This window comes from Pteropus alecto, unplaced genomic scaffold (genome assembly GCF_000325575.1).
Source record: "Pteropus alecto unplaced genomic scaffold, ASM32557v1 scaffold115, whole genome shotgun sequence".
NCBI lineage: Eukaryota > Metazoa > Chordata > Mammalia > Chiroptera > Pteropodidae > Pteropus > Pteropus alecto.
In genome coordinates, this window is record NW_006436814.1 from 2,784,186 (window position 1) to 2,807,164 (window position 22,979).

At 35.0% G+C, this 22,979-nt stretch overlaps 1 protein-coding gene across 1 annotated transcript in view; it reads right to left on the reverse strand.

Annotated features, from left to right (window-relative positions):
• Positions 1 to 22,979, reverse strand: part of SMYD3 (SET and MYND domain containing 3) — a 548,731-nt gene that overhangs the window by 341,304 nt on the left and 184,448 nt on the right. The gene's annotated exons all lie outside the window — the stretch shown is intronic.

Below are 22,979 nucleotides of genomic sequence, written 5' to 3' on the forward strand. Positions count from 1 at the left end.
AAGCCTTACTTAAGAAAGCGTTTCATTTTAGATTTGCCTTTGGGGGTTGACAGGCACTTTTTAAACTATATCTGTCATTCAATCTCAAGTCCTCACAGGAATCACATTAATAAGACAGAGACAAGGACTGGACACTAAAGAGCCTGGGAAGCAGTATACGTTGGGGGTGACTGTTCAGCATCAACTGGTCAAGTTAAAGAAGATGTGTAAACTACCTCTGATAATACAGAAGTAAATTTACATTCTCAAGACTGCAAAAATGACAAGTGACAGGAAAACATATGCTTCATTCTCGCAAAGTCACACTAGGAGAAAGAGTTGGAGAAATCCGTGAGAAGCTAGAAGAAACAACACACTCTTGGCTTAAAATATGAGAAGACTACGTAAATAGTGAGGGGACAAATGGCAAGCCACATATCTGTTTAAATTTTAAAAGAGACTGTGCTTAAATTTGTCCTTATGGTAAGATGAAAATAAACTAGAAAACATCGTATGAGCCAATGAAAACTGCAGGCTTTAGGGTAAAGTACTCATTCCTCTGGAGGTGCATAGAAAAATCTGAAAATGATGTACTGTGACTATTTTAAGAAGGCTTCTGCTTTGGATTCTCAATGAAATATAAAAAACATGGCTCCAAAGAGAACAAAAATCAGGGATGAATACAACATGAAAAGTCAAGAAGTTGACGTGTAAAGGAAAATGGCTAAGACATTAAAAGAAAAAATGTAAATTTAAAATTCACATCGAAGATAATAAAAAGCAAAATGGACAATATAGAAAATCAGTTCTGAAGAGTAAAAGACAAATCTGAGAAATTCTCTAAGACGTTGGAATTGTGGTCAGCAAATTACAGGCTATCATTGGTAAGAAAGCCAAATCTGGCCTGCCACCTGCATTTTTTATGTCCTGCAAAGTAAAAATGGTTTTTATAGGTGAACATTTGCAATTAATGATAAGGAACTTTGGACCCCAATTAAGCAAAAAGTTCTCTCTCCCAAAAAGAATTCTAATATTCTCATTAATAAATCTCTACTTTATTATTATTATTATATTTTGAATTTCATTAATAAAAAATTTGTAGAAATTTGATTTCCTTCTTGGTATTTAAGTAATTACCTAATATCCTCAATTTTGCCTCTTGGTCTACAAAGCATAAAATATTTACTATCTGGCTCTTTACAGAAAGTTTTCTGGCCTGTGCTTTAGTGGAGAGAAAGAGAACTTACAGGATAGGAGAAAGATAATGGCTGCGGGGTCAGGGAGAAGACACCCAACCAATGAATGATGGCTGTTTCGAAAAAGAACCCAAACGAATGGAAGTAATAGGCAAGGACATATATAATTTAAGAAACGCCTCTGATCTAAAGAAATATCTGCATATGTCATAACAGGAGATTTCAAAATTTTAGGCAAAAGTATTTCAAAGTGACTCACATCTGGACAATCCTTAGCAAAATATTTGAATTTTAAGGTTAAAGATAAAAATTCTAAGAACACAGAGGCAGGGCTGGGGTGAGTAGGAGAGCACAAGTAGCCTACGAAGAAAGAAAAGTCAGGCTGGCCTTAGACATTCCCTCCATGACAGGAGAACAATGGCACGATGGAGACAGTATTACTTTTCTCTCAAAAAAAAAATTGTGACAAGAATTTCATTTTGAACTAAATTGGTATCTTACGTCTAAAAGTCATAAAGACACTCAGACATTCCAAGGTTCAGAAAATTTACCACTCATCCAAAGTTTCTTAAATATATGTGAGTGTGTATTTTTTCCAGTGACAGAAGTGACAAAGTAGGAGCGTAATGTTCCACAGTATGGACTCTGGAGAGACATGTGTTTATCCGGAGTCCCGGCTCCAGAAGATTTGTGACCACGGACAAATTATTTCAGCTCTCGTTACCTCCATTTCTTCATCTGAACAGTGGACGCGGTAATGGAATGTACCTCAGAACAACATGATGTTTGAACATGAGTCTGATCATCTAAAGAGCTGAGCATAGCGCCTATGGCACTTAGTAAATACTAAATAAATGTTGGCTGTTGTTGTTGCTGTTATTATCCTGATGACTAACCGATGAGAAGAAATTAATAACCAGAAAAATAGGGAATTTGAAGTAGTACAGCACTATGATCAACAAGGACAGTTAAACAGTCAAGTCTAAACAATGATCATAAACATGGTAAAGTAAAAATCAATTCTTGAAGGAAAAAATACATAACAAAAAATCAAAATTCACTAATGATACAGTTTTAGATGACTAAATTTTTGGAACTAGGGGCAGAAAAGTCGAAATGTATTGATTTTTTTAATATGAATTGAACACATAAATTTAGTTCTTAGATTCCATAATTAGATTTAGCTTTCCATCACAAGGGAACATAAAAGCAAAACAAATTCATGTTGCAAAATAGGAAGGAAGCATTGAATACAGAAAACATAATGTATCGGTTACTAAAATACATGTCAATTATTTTCACTCTCCTTAACCAGGACAAAAAACTTTAAATTGGGTCAAGAAACAAAATGAGAAAGGTTGAAAATTAAAGACCAGACCAAAGTATGCAAATGTGATCTGAACAAAAGCAGGGCTAACAAATTAAATAAAATTAAACATAAAATCTAAAACATTAAATATAAAATATTAAAATCTAAAACATTAAAATCTACCATAAAATTTGAGGAAAAGACCAAGACCGTAGGTCAATTTATATTGATACTAATCCTATAATGAAACTATTGTGAACCTTTCATCATTCAGTAATATAAAACTAAAATTTGAAAAACAAAAACTGTTAGAAATGAATAAGACCAAAAAGAAAATTGCAGTCGAAGACTAAAACACGATGATCAATCTGCAAACATAGTTGTGGAAGATTTCACCTACAAAGTTGGATCATTGTAACTACACCAACTCTGTACCCACCAAACAATATTGCACTTTTTGAAAAAAATGCCCATGAAAGAGTCTCAACTGATCATCTATAAACCAGAACAGCAAAAATACATAGAACATACTCTGAACACTAGAAATTAATACATGTAAACATACAATTCCACCCATCTGAAAACTCAAAAAAGCAGGTCTACAATAACATATTTCTTAGAAATAACGAAAAAAAGAATTCATAGTATAGTTTGCAGCCAACACTGTGATTACACCTAAATTCATTTTCTCAAGAGGCTTTATTACTTTTTTAAAAAAACAAAAAAGAAAGACAAATATGCTAAACATTCAAGTTATAAAGAAGAGGGGATCTTAAGGAAATCATGAGTAAAGACAAAATAAAACATTCTTCAAATAATGGAACAAAAGGCAAAAAAACTTCATCACAATAGTAATTATATTAGCAAAAATCTAGAAATAATCCAAGCAACAGAGAACTATATTAATTTTAACAATTTCAATTTAATTTCAATAAGATATATTTTGCTATTAAAAACCATATTTACAAAGAATTCTAATTAAATGTGACAAATGTCTTTAATATAATGATGAATGAAAAGGTAGCATATAAAATTTTATAAACATAAAACATAAAATTCCCATCTTTGTTATCTATCTATGATACCAGCTATGTAACAAAAAGAAAAAAACACATAAACATAGAAAAACAACTGCAGTTATCTTTATAGGTTAAAACATGGACAACATTTTTTAATACTTTTCTAGATTTTCTCCATTTTCTAAAATGAGTATGCATTACTTTTATCATTAAGGTGAAAAATCACGATATTTTAAAACTGAGTGCCTAGTACTAGAATGCAGCTCTCACATTATTCTTATTATTCTTATTATTCTTATTATGATGATGATGATATGAATGACATATAACATTTACTATTTCAGGTGTACAACATAATGACTCAGTCTTTGTATATATTGAGAAATGATCCCCACAATAAGTCTAGTTAATATCTATCTGTCTCTATACATAGTTACAAAAAATTTTTTCTGTATGATAAGGACTTTTAAGATCTACCATTTTAGCAACTTTCAAATATGCAATTCAGTATTATCAATTACAGTCACCATGCTGTAAATTACGTCCCATGATTTATTTATTTGAAGACTGAATTTGACCCCTTTCACTCATTTCAACCCAATCTGACAACCACCTATCTGTTCTCTGTATCTATGCAGCTCTCACCGTTCACATTAACTCTATTCAAGTTCGAATTTTTGTTTCGAGTACTATTAATTATGCTTGTACATTTAGAAAACATTGAGGCATTTTTAAACTACACAAGTATAGTATTAAAAACAAAACTGAACTTGAATAATTTACAGAAAAATAAACATATCATTTTCAAGTTTTCTGAGATGAGTGATCAATAACTGTCCTGCACCTATTTGTAAAGTCGATGCTGCATTTCAAATCACTGTTACACCTAAACCCAGTTAAACCTGTACATTAGTCCATGACACTGACTCTCACAAAGAGCTGTGCAGTCCAGACTTCCCAGGTGACTCTGCAATTCAGCTCATAAAGTTATTTTTTCTTTCAAGATGCCAAATGTGAAAATAAGACCAGCTATTTGGAAGTCATGGTGTTTTATTAGAAAAATTATTATTTCACTATAAATCTGTGACTTCTAAAGTCTTAAGACTTAAAGCATTCTTAAATGCAATACTGGCAATATCTTGGTGTAATGGCTTTTTATCTAGAAAAGTATCTCTCTAGCAAGAAAACATAAAGGAAAATTAATTCAGTACACAAAAATTTAGGTGACAAGGAACTTTTCACAAGCATCTATTCTACAAAGTAAGATTATACATTTTTGTATTGTGTCTATATGACCTAATTCTAGGATGATAGTTATCTTAACCTCATAGAGTAATTGAAAGCCTAGTTATCTCCCCATGAGCATTTTCTGTTTCTGCAATAGAGCTGCTCCAAGAGCCATTCTAATACCAGCAAATTAAACAAGGGGAATTTGAGAGGCTCAGGTACTGTGAATGGCTGAGACTATACCTCGGACTTCATGTGATAAAGTGTATTACTGGGGAGCTGATATGACTGTAAAATGTACCTAGATACTATTGAAATGAATCTACATCTGTGAATAGTTTCTTTTTTACTAACACCTCATTGATAATGGAGTTAAATATCCTGAATAGTTCATTTCCTAGGGATTACCACACACTTCTCCAGTACGCAAAGGCATTTATGTCTTTCAATTTATTTAAAAGGTTTAGTAATAACTCCTCAAATATTCATTGCTTGTCATAGTCTAAATACTGAATTCCTGGATGCAGATATACAGGCCCTATTAGCACTAATGGAAGTTATATATTTGCATCAAGAACGTGAATCTAGAAACCTTTCTCCGCTGCTTATAGGCAATCACGTTGCATTTTTCTCTCATGGACAAAATAAAAATGCATTGCTATTTATGTGGAGCCACTCAGGTGTTGCTGGCACTTCTATAACATCCAAGAATGCATTAGCCAAAACCAACTAAAGTCGTTTTTTGACTCATCATAGTTCAAGCTGAATTAATAATATTAAACAGCATGTGGGATGAGGGAAAACACAGTGCCGAGCAACATTAAAATCCCTTTCCACTCAAGCATAATTCATTTTAATCTTTACTACTTGATTCAGCTAAAGGTCAAATCATATACAATGGTTTAGATTCAGAAAATACATTATTTCGCTGCTGAGTATGGCCTGAAATGAGGGCAACTAATTTAAAAATGGAAGCAATTTGGAAAATATAAATGTAATGAAAAATGTCTCCATTATAAAACATATAAATTAAATTCTACTATTGATTACTGCCGACATTTTAAACCTCTCCACTCATATTGGTAATGCCTATAGCGCAACTTAATTTTCTTCCTATTGTGTCGTATACATTCAATGAATATCATTCTTGTGAGGGACCAAGAACAAGGTCAGAAATGTTAGTGATGATAAATTACAGACCTTAATAACTTTTGAACAGTTTTAAATGTACAAGTCATCTATAAGTCATTTAGTTTGACACATGAATAGTTAATGAGCTATATAAACTAATAAGAACCATGTGTTAGTCTATACTACTACATGGCATTAGGGCAAGATCTCAAACATGGTCTAATTAAGATGAAAACTGGAATTTGGAGCATATATAACTAGAGAAAGAAAAAAGAATTACCTTATCAAAAGACTAGATAAGCAATAATTATGCATTAATTTATGCAAACCATATATAAGCATGCCAGGTTTTATTAAAGGATTGGACATGTTCACAATTGACAGAACACTGAAAGGTTATCATCTGTGGGGTAAAAAAAACAGGTGACCAGTGGGTTCAGAAATTTACTTGTTTAAATGTTTATTGCTTTCAATGAAAAGCAATTGGAAAATTTGGCCTTCTGGGTCTATACTACAGATTATTTGGATCAGGGTGTGCGTACTTTATGTCTGTACACCCATTTCTTGCTCTTGAGTGAGTGATAAGCAGTGATGGGGGACTGCCCCTCACTATCCTCCTAAAGGATATCCTCAGAGCAAATTCTGGAAGAAACCTGAACTAGTCTAACTTTACTGAATCAAAAGCAGTTCTAACGTGAAGAGACTTAAGAATCAAGATGGAAGAGGCACAGATTGAACAAATAAAACCACAGCGAGTGGTTTCTCTGTTACTGAATTAAAACTGGCAAATGACATCTTGCCGGTAACAGTGATGAAATCTTCACTAATCGGTCTACTTCAGTATTCCTCAAGAGTGGCCCTCCCACCACGGGTACCGGAATTACCCAGGGAGCTTGTTTAAAATGCATATTCCTAAATTACCTTCCAGACCTCTGTTAATGGGATCACCAAGAATGGGGCTGAGAAATCTTAACAAGGTGCCCAGGAGGTTCTCATGGGCCCTAACGCTGACAGCTACAGTCAGTCCTAGCCGGAAGGCCCAAGAGGCTCTTCACTATGCCCCATCTGCACTGCTGCAATGGCACCTCTAATTTCCTACAGTCACACCGACAGTGCATGTGTCAGCAATATCAGAGATACCAGGCTCTTAAGCAGCACAGTGCCTTGAATATTGGCTAAATGCGTGAACATGTGCATAAATGAATGGATAAATGTATGAATTCGAAATTAACAGTATTTCTGAAATAAAACAGGAATTCTGATTCCCTTATTGTTGGCTCTACAAATCCATTCACAACTCTCTAAAAACCCTTAAAGTGCTCCAAATTTTTCAGTCTATCTTTCTGACAATATGATCTGAACTTTTCAAATATTGATCCCAGAAAATTGGGAGGGAAGAGGAAATGCAGGGGTCTGATTAAGGCTTCCTAGAAACATCACAGTGCTGCATGCTTCCTACCCTGCATAGTGTGCTGGCAGACACCACCACTGTCCCACACACATCTGCTGTGAAAGCCGTTGCCTAGCAACAGCAATCGATGCTGTATTTCCTCTTCATCATTTTCCTGAAGATTGAGATACTGCTCCCACGTATTATTTTAAAATACCCTCTGTTTCACTGACCAAACATGTTTGCTAATTTTTCTATTATGAAAAAAAATCACGAACCAAATCAGCGTAAGAATCCAAGAAAGAAGAGTGAGAGAAGGTCAAGTTAACAGGGTGCTTTGGGACTTGTTTGATGAAGAAAAATTCTTTGACAGCTCATTGACTTTATTTGCTATACCCTTTCATTCTGCCATTTTAGAATTGATTTCTGTACCTCATGGGAGATGAAAGCCATTAGCATGAATTATCATTCTAAATGCAAATCCACAAGGTACTGCCATATAACACAAAAAGCAAATGATCTTCAGAAACTGGTTTAATACACATCTCACATCTCTGTTCAACATCATGCCTTGGTTACATTCTTACTAACCACCAGTAACACCTGCCTGTATCTCTCTACTGATAGTACAGAGGGGTTCTTTCATATGGGCAACGCTTACAAGCTACCTTACTTAGTGCTTTTGATGTAATTTACAAGCTAAAGTACATACACACAATAATAACATTAGGAACAGGGAATAAAAAGTCTTACTTTAATATGTCCTACCAATGAATGGGATCTTCATACAAAAATAAGAACAAGAGACCCAGGAACTTTATGTGACATTTTCCAATAAAGAGTTGATAATTGCTTAATGAATATGCATAGACATGTTAGTGGCGGAAACCATCTAGGTGGGTATTATGTGATAATTATTTCTCACATTTATTGAGCGCCTACTATGTACAAATCTCTTTGGACAGCATAAAGGTGAGTAAAATGTGATCTCTGTACAATCTTGTGGTAGCAACAATCAAAAACTAATACAGAAGAATATAGATATTACCTCAGGTATTTGTTTAGTAAGAACAAATGTCCCACTTAATGTGGATTATATCTGCAATATAGACTAGATGAATTAAGTCAGAGTCCAGAGCTTTTATTTTTTATGACAGCACCCAGCGTTGGTAAGGGCCTAGTAGTGAGATAAAAATACCATCATGCACTCAAAAGGCATCAGGCTGGTAAACTAAATCTGCCTTTCTAAAAAATATTGGCAACATGTTACAAAACTTTTTAAGATATGCTTATTTAAAATTTTGATATAGTAATTTATATCTAAGAAACTATTTTAAAGAAGTAATCCAAGATGCCAATAAAAGATATTTATTTCAGCTATATTGAAATAATAATCGTTTAACTACTCAACATTAGAAAAATGATTAAATGAATAATGATACAGCTATATGATCAGTACTGCTTAAATATTATCAAGAATATGTTATTAGAAGAAATAGCTCTTATGATGTTAACAGGAAAAACAATGAAAACAAAATAACCAATAATAAACGTATAAAAACACAGTGGAGAAAAATTACTAATATCAAAATATTAGTAATTAGGGGTGATTTTTATTTTCTTTTTTACTTTTTCTACATCTTCCAAGTTTTTTATATTAACTATTATGTATTTTGTAATAAAAAACTATCCTAATAAATAAAATATCAGAATCTTATTCGGACCTCTATTAACAGATTTTTAAATTCCAACTCAGAATTTCATCCCTCGTTGGTCTCCTAAGTACTAACAAGTTGAATGATAAAGTAGTTAAGTTTCATAGTTTCATATGTATTTTTAGATTGTTTTGCATTTCCAAAAATATCCGATAAATTTAGTCAGTATTTTCAGAAGACAGTTATAATAAAAGCATGTAATTTCACTTAATCTAAAGAAAATTATTCTTTAACAACTCAACAAATATGCACCAATCACAAGGCATACAAATATGCATAGGACCCTCCTGAGACATTAGGGATAGGTTTCGGAAATTTGCTCTCCTTTGATGACCTTCCAAAAGATACAGGGCCTTCGGGTATAGCATTTCTCTCATATCAGAACGTACTGTCCAGCAAAAGAGTTTCTAGTACCATCTAAGCAGTACCATGCTACCTAAACCAGTCACCTCTAACACTGGAGAGACTGAGGGGTTAAGGATAAAGAGAAATAAATAAAATTAATAGATCTTTGTTGATGGAAATTAGTTATTTCTTTGAATTTTCTGCTAAGTTTCATTATATATATACGGATACGCAATATTTCACATATTCTTTTTCTCAGTGACTGCGGGTGCTGACAAAAGCAGTTTTCTAAGCCCCAGTTCTGAAGGGCAGACTTTTCGATCCTTAGACCAACAGAGTATATGCTGATATCTCCATTATCACAGGAGGAAACTGGAGTTGAATGGTGAAGTAACTTGCCACGGCCTCCAGCTAATCGTCAAGAAGATAAAACTTAAGCCTAGGTCAGTTTATCTCCTAAGTCCTTGCTCCCTCCGTTACAGCACATGTGACATTTGGATATCCACCTCAAATGCGGGCAAAACGAGGAGGCAGAAATGAGCAGGCTGTTCTCAGGCTCCACAATCCCCAGTCTGCTAGACCAAGGGCAGCAGAACACTGGGTTTCCTGGCTTATGTCAGACCTGCACTATCTACTGCATTTCCGGGCCAGGAAAGTGGCCCTGTTGAAGGTCAAGAAGAGTCCCACTCTGATGCTCCCCTCCCCGGCTCTATCCTCCCTCCAGCTTGATGATCTTCCCATAATCCCTGGGACTGTGGAAACAGCTGTAATGGCCACTGGCTTTGAGGAAAGCCAGTTTTAAATCAACCCGTGAATAAAGTGCTTCTATCCTGCAGCTTTCTCTTAATATAGTTCTCTTCCTTTAAGAAGTGCCATTAGGTAGTACCCCGGGAATCCTACCTTCTGAACTCCTGCTACTAAGGGCTCTGCAGAACTGGCTCCCATAAGCTAGCTACCTTGTTTGAAGGCTCTCTTGAAATATCAAAATCCCCCTTCTAACACCAGGAAGCAAAGGATGCAGTTAATTGGCCATGGTTTAATCTTCCAAGTACTGAAGTAAACACATACTCTCCTCTTCTCCTCCCTACCTTCCAGAATTGGCCAGAGTTGTTTTTTTGTTGTTTTTCTTTTTCCTAAAGAAGTGACAGTAGTGACCTAAATGGAACATGGGTCTTCATAATGCCAAGTTGTGAATCATGATATTGAGAAAGCCAGGGGAGGGCTCTTGAAATGCAGTCAGAGGTTAGCTTTCACATCCTGGGTCACTAATCAGTAGGGAGGTGATATATTTTTAGAAGATTTCTTTAATAAAAACATGCAAGATGGACTGAAGAGGAAAGAGACAGTGTCAAATGTCATAGCAATCTAGCTAGAAAGTATCCATTTGGTGTTAAACCAAGCATGGCAATATATCTGAAAGGAAAACCAGGCAGAATTCTCAATTGACTGTATATGTGGTAAAACAAAGGGAAAAGACAAAATGATGAGGTTTGAAATCAATATGTTAAAGTTCATAATATCAGCTTATTTATTATAGGATGAACGAGATACATTAAGGAATTAAGATAAAAACCAAGAAATTAAAAAATTAGCATGCTGAAGTAAATAAACAAACACACAATAAACATGCCCCCAATAAGTAGGGCTAAGATAGAAAGTGTTTTAGACCGCTGGGTCCCGTCCTGCAAAGAGATGGTTCTGTTCTAGTCAACGTTTTCCATCATGGTCACTGAAAATGTTTCTAAAACCTTCCAAAGATAGCTAGTGGGATGTTTTGGTCTAAAAATCAAGAAATAGAACCTTTTCATTACTGAGGAATGAAATTTAAAAAACAAAGAAGGGTAAAGAAAAGTCATTTTACAGCTAAATTAGCCAAACCCCCAAAATTATATATCAATGTTTATGCTAACAGTACTATAAAAACACACATATACATATACATATTCTATTATCAAAGTCATTTTTCCACTATCTAGTAAGTTAAAATTCATGGATATACCTTATTTTCTCTTTTTTTTTCAGACTTTACCTCTTTAAAGAATGCTTCTGCTGAGCTTTCTATTTTTTATTCATACAAGTTAAAATGCAATGATTCATCAGTTTTATGACAATAGCCATACACATGTTGAAGAGAAACTCATGATTATAATCTGCAGTGACTGACTGCCAGATAGCATGCCTAAACAGTGTCTGAAAAGGCAGCTTCATTTTCAATGGAGATCAGGATAGGAATAAAGCAGTTTCACAGTCTCTTCACTAAATATATCTTTGTTTGCAGGGTCTATGTACATTGTCATGGGGCAGGTGCAGGAAAATATAAAATATAAATATTTAAAATCTTACTGAGCTGCTGTGAAGTCAGTGGCAAAGAAAAATACAAACATGGGGGCTTTATGTGTACAGCTACATACATAAATAACTATGAAGTCATCTAAAAGAAGAAGTACATCCATATTTCTTACTTGGTGCTTATTATTATTCAACAGCGATATATTTTTATAATACTGAGCTGTTTTAAAAATATGTCAGGCAATACTAAATTCATCAAGTCTTAAGCCCAATAGAAAGTTGCTGGTAACGAGCAGCAACGTTAGGTTAGCTGTGCATTTAGGAAGAAATCCTTATCCATTTGTCTTCTCCCCATAAAATAAATAGATCCCTCTTCATCATTCTCTGTCCTATCTTCATGCAGCCAGGTTGACCAACAACAGGGTACAATAGGCGTGAGCATAATTCAGCTGTCCAAAGTAAAGTCCAAGGACAAACTGGTTTTGTTCTATAAAGTCAAATGTCATTTTTTAGAAAAGGATATTCAGGGGTGGAATCTTGGGTGAGGTCAGTCCACTTATCTAATAAAACTTAAAATTTATAACTATCTGGAAGAAACTCGATGAGCTAACCATCTTTGGATCTTCCACTTGAGAGATACAATTCTTTAAAATGTACATAAAAATATTTTTTCAACTAAATTATAGAAAGTTTTCACTTAACATCATAGATAGGTTCTGTGACATTAAGCAAAACAACATGCAATGAAACAAATTTCACCATAGGCTAATTGATATAAATAAGAGCTAAATTCCTAAGGCATCGCATCAACGGTATAATAAAACACGGTTATTGGAAGACCTGCTCTGTAGTCCTTTAACTGCGTACCAAAACGAAAGTGAACACAAGGCAAAAGATGAGAGTATGGTGAACCAAATAACCCAAATACCCCTGCTGACAAATATCTTTTAAAATGCACCACCACATTATTTTTATTCTCCTTTGGCGAGAAAAACATATTAAAGCTATTTTGGAACAACTAGGGCTTTGAATATTGACTAGGTATTAGATAAAATATTAGAGAATTCTTATTCATTGTCTAAGGTGTGATATAGTATTGTGGTTATAGAGAAGAACGTTCTTATTTTTAGAAGATTTACAACAAAATATCTGGGGCCAAGTGTCATGATATCTGCAACTAATTTCCAAATGGTTCGAGAAACACATACACACACATAAACACACACAGAAGCAAATACAGCAAAAATACTAACAATCAAGGAATCTAGGTGATACACTTCCTATCCTACCCCTTCATTTTTTTCTGCATGATTGGAAATTTTTATAAAAAGATGTTAAGAAAAATTAAAGCATATAAAGAGTTCCATTAAAAAAAGAGAAAAATTGAAAAATAAAATTTATCATTCAGATGACAAGAAAAAAAAATATATCCTTGAAGCAAAAGCAGCAAACCAGAGAGGTGAGTAAACTCTCAAGCTAACTTTCTTACTGGAGACATTTCGCTAACCCGGGGACCCTAAACTCCCATTTTGACACCCACCTGGGCACAAAGTACTAGAGACTATGCCTGAGCCATGCCCACACCTGGAAACCCAAAACCAAAAACTCCTGAATAGTCCCCACACTTATACCATTAGTGTGAGTTAGAATAAACCTATTCCACAGAAGGACAGCAAGAAGGTTAGCACTAACTACGGGGGGAGGGGTGCAATTTTTTTTTTTTTTTTTTTTTGAGAGAACTCATAAGCAAAACTTGGCAATTGACTAAGCTTGCAATCAAAATTCACATCATCTTTCTGGTCAAAGAAGCCTCAAGAACAGAAATTAACCTTAGAGGGATCGAGGGCTATTAATGCTTCAAATAGCCACCAGAACAAACATCACATTCACTCTGGATGAACACAACTTCAATCCAGACCTCAAAGAATTTCAAAAGAACATGAGCTTGTGCCTTTCAAAAATACCATAAATAAAACAAGGAAACAAAGACTCAACATGAGCAAGACTCAGCAGAAATTTCATATAGCTGAATCAAACTCACGAAGATCTCAAAATTTGGATGCAATGTCAGAATTTAATAAATGTTTAACATGTTTAAAGAAATAAGAGATTTAAAATATAAGGGGGAAAAGACTTGAAAACTCATATTTGAAAAGATATTTGCACACTGATGTTCATAGCAGCATTATTCACAGTGGACAGGACATGGAAACAACCGAGTGTCCTACGATAGATGATTGCCTAAAGAAGCTGTGGTACATATATACAATGAATATTACTCAGCCATAAGAAGAGATGAAATACTGCCATTTGCAACAACATGGATGGCCCTGAAATAATCATACTAAGCAAAATAAGCCAGACAGAAAGGTTGAAAATCACATGAAATCACTTGTATGTGGGATATCAACTTAAAAGCAACAAATGAACAGGACAAACAAATAGAGACTCATGGACAATGGACTAGTGGTTACCAGAGGGGAGGGGGAAAAAAATAAAAAGTTAAATAAATAAATTATAAATATATTTTTTTAAGTAAAATATCTTTTTTTTTTAAAGTAAAATATCTATAGATTTTAACATATAATCAATCCTTAAACCACTTGGAAAATGCCTGTGAGTAGTTTATGTCTGAAGTCTTTTTTTTTAATTAACTAGATTTCAGGTTAAAATAAAAAAAAACTCAAGAAGATTTTTTAAAAAGAAAGAAAATATGAGGGAAAATAAAGAAAACCTTTTTTAATGTCTAAGCCAAAATAAAAAAAAAAACTTCTGGAACTGCAAAATGTTATTAAAAATGCTATTTTAAAAATTGGCATCAATTCTTAAATCCTACAATGTCAAATGTTGGCAAAGATATGAAACAATGACACTGACACAGAATAAATGCACACGGTCCTCCTGGAAAACAATTTGACATTATCTAGTGAAGCTGAAGTAAGCACAGTCATGGCCCAACAATTCCATTACCACTTACATACCCTACAAAAACTCCTACATATGTTCAACAGTAGATAATTTTATGAATGTTCATGACAATGAAGTGTGTGATAGTTAAAAATGGAAAGCAAATAAACCATGATATATTCACATAATAGAAAACTATACAGCAGTGAAGCTGAAAGAGCTAACCGCTAGCCATATCATCACAGATAAATCTCAGGATGCTCTGCCAAAAAAGGAAGTAGAAAAAGGATAAGCATGATCTGACTTCACTTACATAAAAGTTAAAAACACGAAAAACTAAACCAAATATTGATTGGAATATGCGTGTGGAAAAGTATAAGGAAAAGCCAGTGAGTGATGAGACAGGATTTGAGAGAGCTTACTTCCTGGGGTGCCGAGGGAAGTAAGGTAAAGGAGGGGTACAGGAAGCTTCAACTGTAGTGGCAATATTTCGTGTCTTAGGAGGCTGGCGGACAGCTATACGAGTTTTTGTTTACTGTTATTTGTGCGTTATACTTATTATAAACATTTTTCCTATGTGTTCAATGATAAAAATTATTTAGCAAAACAAAAAAGCAATAATATGCATGTATCCTAGCCAAAAAGCATGAAGGTTATACTAGTTCTGCAAGCAAGAAACATGCCTTAGAGAAAAGGAAATTAGAACCATTCAGGATGATCATGGCAAAACATCCATGTGCTTCAAGATTACATGGGACACTGAGGTAAGCAAATGACAAATGTCCCCCAACAGACCTCCATCCTATGTAACACTAACGCCCTTCCTTGGAAGCTTAGGGTTGTCAAGCCTATCTGCTATGTAGGCTGCTATGTGGGCTTAACCTATCTAATGAGTGACTTTTTTTCCCTCTCACTATTTCTGTTCATTCGATTCCAATTCTAACACCCGTAAGTGCAATTTCTGGCATTTCTTACATCTTCTAAACCCAGCCTTAACTTTATATGATGAAAATCTTAAGTGTTCCCAGACTGATATTACCTCTTTCCACATCTGTCAACTAGGACATGACTAATACTCTGTGTTACATTGTCTCATCATAATTCATGTTACAGCTGAATCTGCTACTTGACTGGGATGTTTTGGCTACCAGCTGAACAGATGGATAGCTCTTTCTCCAGTATGAATATTTGCCAACAATTGGAAGGGTGTAAAACTCATTCTCAAAGAAACCCAAACATAACCACAAGAAATCTAACAAATAATTAAAATATCCACTGTTGCAGATAGAAGTTTTCACAGAATCACAACATATATTCAGAAATCTTGGTGTAAAACGACAGCTAATTAAAAGAACATATTGGTAATGTTGTTAAATCAATGCTACTAATAATCACAATAGAGCTTGGAATCTGTGTAGATTCAACCTAACCTGAGTGTCACTTAGGTAGGACTGTCCCTTCTCTGTTCTCCTTCTCCATACAGCATACAGATTCCTCTTACTTGAGAAGCCCAGTTGTTTGGAATTGTGCATTGTAAATGTTCCTTTAGGATACAGAAAACTTCAGTAACTACGATACACCGGAATTGCTAAATTCTATTATTTCAATCACATGAACTTAATCACATCAAAATGCACCATCAGACTTGTTTCCAAAATCAGTTTTGATTACAATCTGAATGAAACTAAAAAATTCTTTTGACTGGAAAGACCTCTCATTTGTAAGTGGATTTTGATCCTTTTATTTCCAGAACATTCATTTGAGCATCTTTCACTTAACACATGAGAGTCTGTGGGGTTTGCGTTTGTTTGTTTGTTTGTTTGTTTGTTTGTATACTGCTACTACAGTGAACAAGACTGTCAAGAACTGTCCTCATGCAGTAAAAAGATAATAAACAAGTAAACAAATACAGAAACAACAGAATGAAAGACAGTACTAATTGTATATAGTAGATTTAATGGGGAGCTCTTTTAGACTGAAGGCTCAAGGAAGGCCTCTCTGAGGGGGTCTGTACTGAGACCCGTAAACTTAAGATCGTTCCAAACGGAGAAACTAGCGAATGTGAGGGGGTAGATATGTTAGTCCTGAAATAGCATAAGGAATGCACATTTTATTCTAAGTGTAATGGGAATCAATGAAAGGTTGGGGGTGAGGAGCAGGTATGAACTAATTTGCATTTTAAAAGATCACTCAGGCTGCTTACTGGAAAGATTATTGAGGAACAGGAGAGGAAGGAGGAAGACCAGTGAGGAAGATTACAATAATTGTTCAGGCAAGGTATGATGCCACTTTGGATTACAGACATACGGAGGATGAAGGAAAAAAAACAGATTTTGACATATTTTGGAGGAAGTGCTAACAGGACTTACCGATGGATTGGGGTGGAAGGGTAATGACAAAAAGAATTAATCAAAAGTGGTGAGTAGATTTTTGTCCTGAGCAACTGAATGGAGAGTAATGCAAATTATCGAGGTGAGAAAGACAGATGCAGGGGCAGGCAGGTGGGAGAGGAGGTTGGGAATCAGCTCGGGCCATGATGACTTAGAGATGCTTTTTCAGATATCCAAGTGGAGACATCCAGTAGGAAGCTGGACACCCAAATCCGGAGTTCAGCGTAGAGGTCAGGGTTGGAGATAAAAATTTTGGAGTATACAGACATAAAAGAGGGTATTTAAAGCCATGGAACTACATGAGAATCCGTTAAGGAGGCAGTTTAATTAGAAAGAATAGAGAACAATGTCCAGGACTGAGCCTTTGGGAATTTAAAGGTTAATAAGAGAAGCAAAAGTCATCAAAAGATGTTGAAGAAAAATGGCTCTCCAGGGACAGAAAATCAAGGAGTATGGGGTGCTGGGAGCCAAGATATAGGAGTCTATTAAAGAGAAGGGAGTATCAATTGACTGAAAAGTCAAGAGGACAGAGATAAGACACTGGATTTGGCAAGATTAAAGGTCTTCGTTGATGTTATTAGTACAGTTTCAGTGAAATACGTGGGATGACCATCCCATTAGAATAGGCTGATAAGAGAATGGGAGGTGAGGAGGAAGTGAGGAGGAAGAGACTTTTAAAAAGTTTCACTATATTTGCCCAAAACTGGGTCCCTCTGGCACTTCATTAACAATCTGAACTTAAGCAGATAACCTCTCTGGCCTATTTACTTTTATGCATAAAATGAAAGTAATACTAGTTTATACATAATTGTTCAAAGAATTTTCTAAAGATCCATCTACCTCTAAAAATCTGTGGTAAATATAAACTAGATTTGGCATCATGTGCTGTGATTTACACTTACATATTTCCTTATTTCAACGTTTACTTCAGAAGATCCTAACTCAGGGCAATTCACTTGGTTTCCGTGTTTACCATTAAAAAGTTTATCTCATAAGACTCTTAGGTTTGTATCATTTTTAAGGGAAGGCAGCATTCATAGGCCATACCTCCACTTTTTTTAGGTATAAAAACATCAGATACCACATGCTGATGCCCACACACCATTTCTTGCACTTTTTAGCACTAGCTGTTGCTCTTTGACCTGCGCTCACCCCCATCCTAGGGCCTCCCTGTAGTTCTAGCCAAAGAGCAGCATAAAATCCCAAATGGCAATAAATCTTAATACCTATATCACTTTTTTAAATCATATCTAAAGTGTCAATTTAGGTTCCGATGGTTAAAACGTTCAAAAACCTCTATTCTACTGATGATATTCCTTTATGTATGACTGTCTCAGAGGAAAACAAGATGTGAGTTTTCTGGCAGCAGTCACCTGATTTTATGAAAAAAATAAAACTCTATCATCTAGATTCACAGCTTCTTTTAAAAGAAGTCAGTCCTTTTTAACCATGTATATTATTTTGGATATATCCTTTGCTTTTAGAAGTTCCCATTATCCTTGGAAATATCCATAATCAAACACAAAATGAGTTCATTTCATTCCAATTCTAATACCTGTAGGTGTTATTTTTGGCATTTTTGGCATTAAAGAAGTGAGATTTTTGAGCCAGATTTTTTGAATTAATGATAAATTTAGAAACTATATTAACATCATTTAGACCAAGAACAGCAATTTAGTGGCCTGAAATATCTTCCACAGACAAAGCTCCGTGTTCTTTTCATATCCTTAATAATGACTATTATTCTAAATCTTCAATTAGTAGTTCATTCATTCAAAAGTTAATTTCTGATAGAAGTAATGTTAGGACGTCTCTTAATAAATTACCTTTGCTTATATACAAAAATTCTACACTATCTTTCTCCTGGGAAACTTTACATGTAGTTTTTGTTCTTCATCTTATCCTGCTAAAATTCTTTGACATCAATTTGTCTTACTAATTAAGAATAAAAGGAATTAGTTCAATTTAAATAACTACCAATAACCTGTTGAATAAGGAGTTTAGTGTTAATAATAGGTGTTAACATTGCTTCAGTCTACCTGCAATAAAACAAAAGAATACCAATAATTTACTTAAGCCTAAAAAATTTTTAAATTTTTTAACTCTCTTTATGGGAAGATATTATTATAACTGCCCCTTATCCCTCTCATAGAGATGTTACAAAGTTAAATAATACACTTTTCAAGTATTTTGAGCTTTTCAGAAAATGACATATTATTGTAATTTTGTCAATGTGTATGACCACCTAACAAGAAATATCTATCTCTCTAGGGGGAGAGAGAGAGAGAGAAAGAGAGCGAGAAAGAGAAAGAGAGGGAGAAGGAGAGGGAGAGGGAGAGAGCGAGAAAGAGAAAGAGAGGGAGAAGGAGAGGGAGAGGGAGAGAGCGAGAAAGAGAAAGAGAGGGAGAAGGAGAGGGAGAGGGAGAGAGAGAGAGAGAGAGAGAGAGAGAGAGAGAGAGAGAGAGAGAGAAAGAGATGATAGATAGATAGATAGATAGATAGATCAATCGATCTATATATCTTCAGCCCTAAAAATCTGGGCCTTGTAAGTTTTTCAGGTGTTCAAACAGATGAATGCCAAAAATGAGACATTAAATTCATAGTCATTATCCAAACACATAAAAAAAATCAGTATAATAGTATCTAAACACTAATTTGAGGAATACCTTAGGATTCTTTAATTTGTTAATTCACCAACACTTTAAGAACCATTGCTTTTCCTACATGGTCTTCTCCAGATATCTTTGCCACTCTGTATATAATGTTTTACATTTTTTCAATTGTTCCCAATGAGCAGTTCATTCATTCTCACACTGCTTATGATCTATGAATTTGTAATAGCAATTCTTTTTGTTTTAACGAGTAAGGAAGCCAAGATCGAAAGAGAAAGAATGGGTCATTTCTAATTCACACACATGCACCCTCCCAGAAAGATTAAAATAGTTTGCATGAACGCATTCAATATAATAAGCTAATGCCAATTTTTAGAAAGGTACATAAAAAAATTACAACCTAAGGAAAATGGGAAAGGAAACAGGGAACCAGGAGGTAGGCTGGTATGCAAAACATGCAAGGCAGGTCACGAATTTGGAGAGAATTTGTAGAACCATGGGGAGGTTCTACAGCAGAGCTGGGGATAGCTTCAGTGTTCATGGTTCTCAGGTTACCATTATGTCTCTAAGCAAAGTAAGCTGTAAAATATATCCTTACTATTACACTGTTCGGCTCACTGCTATCATTAAAGAATAGAGTCATGATCCTTGTGCCTCTCTTGATTAAGAAGAAATTCTTCCAGAGCAGCACTATCCTATATAACTTTCTGCAATGAAAGAAATGTTGTCAATCTGCACCATTAAACATGGTAGCCGTTGGCCACAACAGCCGTGGCTGTTGAACACTTGAAATGTGGTTAGTGCAACTGAAAAAAACTAGTTTTTAATTTAATTTAATTTTAATTTAAGTAGCTCTAATGTACAGGTGTGTGTATAAATTTTCCATGGTGGTACCGTTCGCAGTTACTCAACTTCCTAACTCAGACGAAACTATTTTTCATGAGATATATTTTCACCTAAATACTTTTAGTTAAGTTTCTAACTAATGCATTTTATTGAAGAGAATTTTTCAAATTATGGATTCAGTATTCTCTTGCCCAGTGAGTTCCCTGGGTTGTTGCTCAGCACGATATTTGATGTACTTAGATTCAGGTTTTCATTCATTCCTGAAAGCAGTCTTTCATTTTCTTAAGCTATCAATCATTCTTATCCGTCTCTCACTCCAGCTGACATTCCACTTTCAAAGAGGTATGTTTCCTCTCCTGCTTTTTTGATATGGCTTGTGCACACATGCAGAGTGCAATAAAGATGCTGTCCAGAACACAGCTTCTGAAGTCACTGGGCAATTGACATCAGCATCAGCAATACATGAATTTAATAAAATAAGTAAATATATATTCCTACTACAGGGAACAGCGTAACATACAAAATGCAGCTGTAATATTTTTACAGTGTTCAGACATGCATCAACATAGTAGTTTTAAACTCCACATTAAAAACTGGTTTTTGCACACACACACACACACACACACACACACACTCACACTGATATATAGTACTGCTTTAAGAAAGCACTGCTTTAAAATGCAAGGGGAAAGCATTAAAATAAGATAAGACCTTTCATAATATCCTAGAGATAATACCCCTTACATTTCAAAACCACCTTAGTCATCTGGGTGCCAGTTGTTCATCAGATACAGCACTTGACACACAAAAGCTTGGCATGAATGACAATTACGTTTTTGGATACAAATCTATACAGATCACACTCAAAATCCAATATCAGTCAACTTGCCATAGCAAATCAATTTTTCAAAATGAAGGGTACACTCAATGTTCAGTTTGCGTTAAGGATGGAAAATCAAATGAAAGGGGAACAAGTGACATTAAAATCCTTTTGCCCTAGTTTAGTTTTTCCTTGGGAGAAACAGAGCAGATTTTATTAAATTTAATCTAATTTTGTTATGGCAACAGTTGTATCCCTTGAGATCATACTCTACAAGAAACACAGTATTTCCTGCCTTTTTCTAGCACTTTGATTTTCTCAGAGTTTGACTTGGAAGCCATAGTTTTTAACGCCATTGAGATCATATATATTGAGAGTCAGGAATTATTAGAACATTTACGTTTAGAATAAACCCAATGCATGCCTACGCCTTTGGAAGCTCTTTTGTGACATGAAGCTTATACAGTGGTTAGGGGGTTAATGAATGAAATGGATCACTGGACTAAAAATAAAAATCACTATTAAAAAAAAATGTGGCACCAAGAGAATTAGGCACTACATAATGCTGTAACCACTGAGAATTCTCTACAGTAAAATAAAGCCTTGTATTCCCAGCATTTTCATTAGTTTTCCAGTAGCGCTGGATGCAGTGTGAATTACAATGAGGCAGAAAGCAGTGGCTGCTCCTTTAAAGAGCACACACTACACAGAGGAAAAGCACTCCTTCAATTCACACTGGGATGCTTTCTGGCCTACACACCACTATGTGTTTCAAATTTTAGTACCTTAAAATAGCTCACATAACAGAATATTGCATTTAACTTGTAAGCTGATAAACGCTAAATAGCTGACATAGTGAACCATGCTGCATTGTAAAAGTTAAAAATACAGAATTCTATAAATCAGTTAAAACTTGTTCAAGAGACCTCTGTAACTATAAAATCTGAAGTTAGAATTCTGTTTGAATTACGTGTCTATTTAAACATATAAAAGGACTGATTAAGCCCATACGAAGAAGGGAAAATCGGTCATTACCTATAAGACTACTCAAAAGCGGAAGGTGGCGGGGGTGGTGATGCTGCAGACGCAGAGTACCGCAAAGTGAAAAGCATGACATCGAACACACTCTTACAACACAGACTTATATTTCACTTTGCATTAGGTTCCTAGTCTCCTAGTCTAAAAATAGTGAGTCTTTTAAACTATGAACTTGGGGAAAAAATTAAAGGTCAAACATCTCATTAACAGACTGGCTCTTAAGTGTAATACTGAGGCAGAAAGTATGCAATCATAGAAGAGAAAACAAGAGTTAACACCGTTTTCTGCTTTGTAAAGTGTCATAAGCCCTTCACTAGTTTCTGTCCTAATCATCCTATATGTTATCCTTTCCAGTCCTCTAAAAGTGAAGAATTATACTCAATTTCTACTGAAATATGCATAACACATTGTCTCCAAGCTAGATAATGATGCCATTCTGATACATTACTAAAAAGTGTTATTTACCGAGGAAGATGCAGAATTAAAAAATACCATCCCTGCTCTCCAGTAAATTATAATCTGGTTAGGGATACAAAACCACACATAACTATAGAGGCAAGTTAAATACAGTTGTGGCCCTCAGCTGGGCAACGGCAAGGCTCTGGGGGCAATACATACAGAGTGAGCCATCTTCAGCCCAGGGGCATTGTCAGGCAGTGCCACCTCCCATCGGAGCCTCCCCTCCCCAGGGTTCCATACGCATCACATTGTCCAGAATCTCTACTTGAATTTCTCTTCTAGAGCAAAGCCTATCTTCTAGGCAGGG